Consider the following 7,311-nt stretch of genomic DNA (forward strand, 5'->3'; position numbering starts at 1 on the left):
AGAAACCTTATTTCCTTGCTAATGTTGGTCCCTTTCAAAGCTTATCTTTATATGTTCAACTAATGGACTTTTTGAAGCACCTATTATATGCTAGGAATTTTTCAAGTTCTGGAAGGAAAACATCAAATAAGACAGAAAGGGACACACTGTTCTAAAGCTAACCTACAAAGAAAATGTCAGATGGTGATAAAAGCTATGGAGAAAATTAAAATAGGACAATGAAAAGCCACTCTGAGGAGAACACAGAATGACAAGAGCAAGCCAGCTGTGGGAGAGTGAGGGGGAACCCAGCAAGAGGAAACAGATTCTAAGCAAGTAGCACAACTAGGTCAATGCCTCAAGTCAAGAATGGAAATCAGGAGGAAGGCTTGTGAGGCTACTATTTAGTGGGGAATACAGAAGCAACAGCAAACAAGCGCAAAAAGGTAAGCAGGGATTGTGGTGAGTAGTTTAGATTTTATTCTAAATGTGATGGGAAGTAACCAGAAAAGAAAGCAGCACCAGAAATTGAATGGAAAATGGTTTGAAAGGGGTAGGGAGTAGAAGCAGGATGCTAAATGAGAGGCTACTTTCTCAGTGATACGTGATGGTGTTTTGGACCAAGATGGCAGCAAAGGAGCAAAGAAGTGGACACAGCCCAATAAGCTTCAAAGGGAGGGTCAACAGAATATGCTGTGCACAAAGAGTGATCAAATTATACAATGAATGCTTACATTTTTTAAAGTGTATTACAGTGAAAGACACATTATCGTGAATCCCCCTCAAAATACTTCCCCTCACTTCAAACACACTTATGCAGCATTCTTAATATTTTCTGAAGGAGTTTTGGAAGTCCTCTTTTGTGTCTTTATGAGATATGGTTTTAAAAAAATACAGTGCATGCTGCAGCCATGTGCCATCGAATAGGGAGGGCAGGCTTATAAAAACATAACACTGTGTCCTCGTTATGCCCTGGATCTGGCACTGTGCAACTTCTGGTTCCTTCCCAAAGTTAAAGTGACTGTAAAAGGTAAATGTTTTTAATTGATTCAGGACACCAAGGCAGCTGGGATAGTGCAACTAAAGATACGGAAGAAAGCCGGGCATGGTGGTGCACGCCTGTAATCCCCGCACTCGAGAGGCTTAGGCAGGAGGATCTTTGTGAGCTCGAGACCAGCCTGGGCTATGGAGTGAGCTCAAGGCCAGCCTGAACTGCATAGCGAGACCCTGTCTCAAAAAGACAAATATATACACATATACAGATAGTGAAGAAAGAGGATATCCAACATCACTTTGAAAAGTGGTAAGAACTATGCTTTAAGTGTGTTTGAAGCAAGACAGACTATTTTGAGGAGGGATTAATAGCAATGTGTCCCTTACTTTAGTAAATGTTTTATTAAACTTAAACATTCACTATGTTTTTCTATCACACCTCGTACTAACATTGCCCAACAAGTTTCTGTCTTCTCCCTATGTCTTACTTAAGATCCCTTCTCTCTGACAAGTTGGTGGAGCAAAGAAAATAATGTTAAAAAAAAATCCTGTCTCATAGTAAACTTCTATTGACCCATAGCATGCACAAAGTAAACTCACATGCACATTTTCATTGGAGTCTTATGACAATTTATAATGGAAGGAAGAAGATAGAATGATCTTTGTTTCACAAATTAGAAAACTCAGGATTTATAAGGTGTAATGGACTAAGCCAAAAATCCACATTTAGTAAGCTGTACATTCAAGCTTTGTACACATTCTTTTGACAGCTGTCCCTCCACATTGTTTTCCAGAGATATTTGCTCTAGTAATTACAATAAATTTTATCTTTTATTAAGTGGTCTTTCTCCCAGACACTGTGGATATTCATGACAGATATCACCTCTTATAGTCCTACAATGTAGGTACCATATTTTGCAGCTCTATAAATTAAGTAAATTTTCAAAGCCTTCACAAATATTTGATGCTGGAGCTAGAATTTCAGCCAAGACAAATTCACTCCAAAACCTATTTACCCTGTCATAACATTAAACTATTATAAATAGAATAAGCACAATATATTGAAAAGCCCATTTGTCACATCCAATGTAATAACATAAAATAATTTCAAGTATAATATTCTTACAGACCTTTTGGTAACCCTGGACTAGTAAATAAATACACAAATATACAAAATTACACATTTTGCTCCTCACCCATGACATTAATTGAGGAATCTATTTGTCAGCCTCTCTCTCTCACCTCTGAAAAATGGCTGAGATATAAGATCTGATGATCTTCCCATTTACCATTTGATCACTAGCAACATCCATCTATAGCCACAAGTATAATTAGAGATGTGTCAAAATATCAGGGCTGTTGGCAGAGTAGACTTTATCATTTGCTGAAAAAATACACAGCATCCATTATAGAGCCAATACTACAAGATTATAAATGTTTCTTGAGGATAAAAGTTAACAAAGGATGTATCAATTCACTCAGATGGAAACGCGTATTTGTGAGATCTCCTTCAAGGTATGGCTTGGTTACTTTTCTTGACACTGGGACAAGATATCAGGCTCCTGTCACTAAAAGGAGATGTTTATTTTGGTGCACATTGCAATAGTGTCAGTCCTTGAATGGTTGGTCCTTGAATGGCTGGCAGAATCAGCACAGTGGAAGGGACTGGTGGAGGAAAGATGCTCATCTCATAATAGCTGGGAAGCAGAGAGAGTGACGAAAGGAACAGGAAAGGTAACCATACCCTTCAGGCAAGTGACCTCCCCCTTTTTACCAGGCCCAACCTCCTAAGAACACATTTAGTGATAAACTCAGTGGACTAATCCACTCGTGAGTAGAGTGCCCCTATGATCGAAATCACCTCCTAAAGACTCACCTATGACATGTGAGGCTTGGCGAGACATTTCGGTATAAGCCATAATAAGATGTCTTCAATCATTTATCAAACATTGCCCTACATTCTTTTAAAAATCAGATTCAGAATGCTTTATAATTAAAATAATTTTAGTGTCATAAATCCTGCCTCTGCTACTCAAATGTATCATATTAAATTACACAGAATTTAGAATTAGGAAAGCCCTCAGGAACTATGTAATGACCTTGAGTTATAGTCAGAGAGGCTTAGTTCCACAAAATTTGCTGTGTCCAGAGTCTCCAGTCAGTGAGTTGACGAACCAAGACTATGGCCCTGGCCTCTGCCTCCAAGAATAGTAATGACATTTTTCCACTTATCTTTGTGTTTACCTTCACCAGCACATTAGCAGCCTCCCTCTCTAATAAAGAAAGCTATTTAGAAACTTAATCGATAGTCATCTATAGTCATCTATATAACCTCATATGTAGTGACACAGTTATCTATATGAGCAGATTTTTATGTATTTTATAGTTGAGTAAATTCTTCAGATCAAGTTTAAATGCAGCTGCTTCAACTCCCACAGGCAGAATGAGCTACTCTATCATTGTGTTCACAGAGAGTTTGGCTTATTTCCTAGTAAGTATCATATAGTGTTCTAATTTTTTTATTTAAACATCTGCCTCCTTTATAGAACTGGGATCATCGAGGCAAAGATCGCCTTAAACCATCTTGTAGACTCAAGCATCTTATATAAAATGCTGTTAGTTTGCTGTCACTATGACAAAACACCTGACCTATAGAACTCATACAGAGGAAAGACTTCTTTTGACTCATGGTTTCAGAGGCTTCCGTCCATAGTTCCTTGGCCACATTGCTTCTGGGTCTGTGGTAAGGCAGAATATCATGGCAAGGAAATCCTGATAAAGGATATCTTTTTACCCCATGGCAGAAAAAAGCAAACAGAAAGAAAGTAAAGCCCTGGGTCTCACTAACCCCTTAAAAAGAATGTCATCAATGTCCTTATTTTCTTCTACTAAGTCCCACCTCCTAAAAGTTGTACCATTTCCCAGTATCATCACAGGGTATAATTAATCCCTAATACATGAGACTTTGGAGACATTTCAATTCAATCCATAACAAATACACTTTTACTAAAATATCTTATAAAGGGATGTGTTGTTGAACTGATTGTTAGAAATCACCTTATCTATGCCCTGAGCTCATACAAAAAATACCTTTACATATATCTAGCAAATAAAGGAAAGCACACATTGAAGAGATTGCTGGGGGGAGGACAGGAATTGTATTAGTCTGGATCCAATCGGAAAATTGGGAAACAAACCACACAATGAGTTTAACATACTAATTTACTATAGAAGAGTAACTAAAAGAATATTTTAAAACCTCTGAAGGTTACATTGGCTTGAGAGAGAGCATCTAAGGAAGGAGAAACTTGGAAGGAGGCTCCCTCCCCTAGGCTGTGTTTCAGACATCATGAGAGGTGTGCTTTCACCTACTGAAAGGCGAAGAAGACTGCTGGGTTGTCTGAACCTGGGTTAGCCCAGAGTTGTAAGGCAGGCAGCAGCCCATCAGGGCACACAAGGAGAGTCAGGATACCAATGCAGGTGCAAGGCCTAGAGCACATGATGTCCACATCAGGAGAGCCATGAGAAGTAATCTTCTAAGGCAAAAGCTAGCTGAGGTCCATAGTAGGACATACAAAAGGAGGTGCAATGACAGTGCAAATATAAGGCCAAGAGCAAGTGATGTCTTTTTCAGGAAGACCTAACCAAGACAGTACCCAGGCCAGGCTAGAATTGCAAAAATGTCAAGGGATTGCTCACTCTGGTACACAGCTGGGGCAGAGTACTACCTAATATCTCCCCAAACATACCACACACACACACACACCAGGAGCACGAAAAGGAAAAAAATTCAACTAGAACAAGAAAGAGAAGTCTCTTTCCAACATTACTATCCCTCTTAATAGCTTTGTCACCATGTTCCCTGAGAAGTGCTAAAAGCCCAGTGCTCTAGCTCTGTATCCTCATCTGTAAAATGAGCACATGCATGCGGTATACATATTAAGTAAGATAACGTGGATACTTAGCACAGTGCATCATCTGTGTGGGCCATAGAGCAATGCCCAGGATGTCATAAGAATTCCACAAATGTTTGGCATGATCAATTTCACTGCTTGAAAATGCAGAACAGAAACCAGGAGATCCAAATTCTTTTCCCAGCCTGCTATCAACTGACTCTGGAACAGGCAGCAGGCACGTCACCTGGACCACAGTCCCTTTGAACCTTTTGCGTTCCCATCTTACGTGTTTGACATCCATACCCTTGGCTCTGCACCACTGAAACAAACCTCAGGGTGTATAGTGAGACTAATCCTCAAAACTGTTAAAAGACAAGATAGTAAGTTGAGAAGTTCTACAGAGAAATGTTCAAGACATTCACAAGACAAAATAATCATTCAATATTATAGTTTTCAAAGTCTACACACTTAAAAACTTCAGTGATATTTTTTTCTTTCAGAATAGACCTTGGTCAGAAACAACAGAAAAGGTAGGACATACTGCATTTGTGCTGTTCGATTAGATAATGTCTTGTGAAAGATGGTAAGAGGGACATGAAGAAGGTTCTATTCCATAAAATTATTATGTTCTCTTACTACCCACGCACACCTGCATCTACATTACCCTTCTGTTATTGATGGGAGCAGAATTACTCTTCTTGAACTGCAAGCACAAATGGGAAAAATATTGTGCTATTATAATTTGTCATGTATGTCTTAGTATAAATTTTCTCATTAAATACCTTCCAGGGGTCTAAAATCCAAGAACATGTTTGCACGCAGGGGGCTGAGAACAGCTTGAGTCACCTGGAAAGAAGGCCAGGACACTGTAAGGGAAACGGGAAGATATAAGAAGCCTGGCAGAGGACAGTGGTGCTGGGAGTCTCGTGGGCACGGTGCCGTTCCTTACTCATAGTCGGGCGGTGGCGCGGGCGGCGGCGGCACAGCACAGAACGCACACCGCACCTTAGCCTCGGTTGAAACCGAGGCACCCCTGCCGTCACAGCCCTTGCGCTGGTGCATCCACCCTCACTCACTCTGCTCTTCCTTCCTTTGCTCACACCATGACTGACCAGCTGAATGAAGAACAGGTTGCTGAATTCAAGGAAGCTTTCTCTCTGTTCGCTAAAGATGGTGATGGCACCATCACAACAAAGGAATTAGGAACCGTCATGAGGTCACTGGGTCAAAACCCAGCAGAAGCTGAACTGCAGGATGCGATCAACGAAGTGGATGCTGATGATAATGGCACCATTGACTTCCCAGAATTTTTAACTATGATGGCTAGAAAAATGAAAGATACAGATAGCAAAGAAGAAATCCGGGAGGCATTCCTAGTCTTTGACAAGGAGGGAAATGGTTACATCAGTGTAGCAGAACTAAGTCAGGTCATGACAAACTTGGGAGAAAAGCTAACAGATGAAGAAGCAGATGAAATGATCAGAGAAGCAGATACTGATGGAGAGAGACAAGTCAACCATGAAGAATTCATACAGATGATGACGCAAAATGAAGGCCTGCTTTCAACTACTTTTTCCCCCTCTAGAAGAATCAAACTGAATCTTTTACTTACTTCTTGCAAAAACAAAGGAAAAAATTCATTTATTCATTCTGTTTCTATATGGCAAAACTGAATGTTAAAAAGTACCTTCTGACCACACACAAAATCTGCATGTATTGGCTGGTGGTCCTGTCCCCTAAAGATCAAGCTACACATCAGTTTTACAATACAAATAATTATACTACCTTAATGACAGGGAAGCACTTAGTGGACTCCTTAAAGTTCCATTTGCTAATGATTAATACACTGTTTGGGCTTACCAGTTTTCCATGCATGCAGCTTGACTACTGAGCACATTTAAGCATTTGTATTAAAATCGAAAAAATGAAAAAATGAATTCAAAACATATTGAGATGGGTTCAAGTTTAATTAGTTAGTATACATTGTCAAGGCTGGTTTACTGAAAACAAACACATTTAAAATTGGTTTACATCAAGATGATGTGCAGAAAATAGGTAAAGGATAAACTTTCAAGACGTAGCCCCAGTGGTGGGACTATCCTCTTGTACTTCCCTGTGCTCCTATGGTGACAATGACACACAGTGGTGGCAGGCCTCCATATGTTTGTTTAGCAATGTCTGCATTGTATTAAGGTGAAATGGGTGTCAGGACGTCACACTCTCACAAATTTTTAATAAGAAATCTTTTACAAGGGAGCATCTTTGGACTCTGTTTTTAAAACCTTCTGAACCATGACTTGGAGCTGGCAGAGCAGGCTGTGGACTTCAGCACAACCATCAACATTGCTGTTCAAGAAATTACAATTTACACCCACTCCAAGTTGTAAATGCTAGTCCTTTTTTCCCAATAAAAAGACCATTAACATAAAAAAGAACCATGGTA

The 7,311-nt window shown here is 39.7% G+C and overlaps 1 pseudogene; it reads left to right on the forward strand.

Annotated features, from left to right (window-relative positions):
* Positions 1–5,971: 5,971 nt before the first annotated feature.
* LOC102007925 lies at positions 5,972–6,541 on the forward strand (annotated as a pseudogene).
* Positions 6,542–7,311: the final 770 nt, after the last annotated feature.

Source organism: Chinchilla lanigera, unplaced genomic scaffold (assembly GCF_000276665.1).
Source record: "Chinchilla lanigera isolate Chin_1 unplaced genomic scaffold, ChiLan1.0 scaffold00029, whole genome shotgun sequence".
Taxonomy (NCBI): Eukaryota; Metazoa; Chordata; class Mammalia; order Rodentia; family Chinchillidae; genus Chinchilla; species Chinchilla lanigera.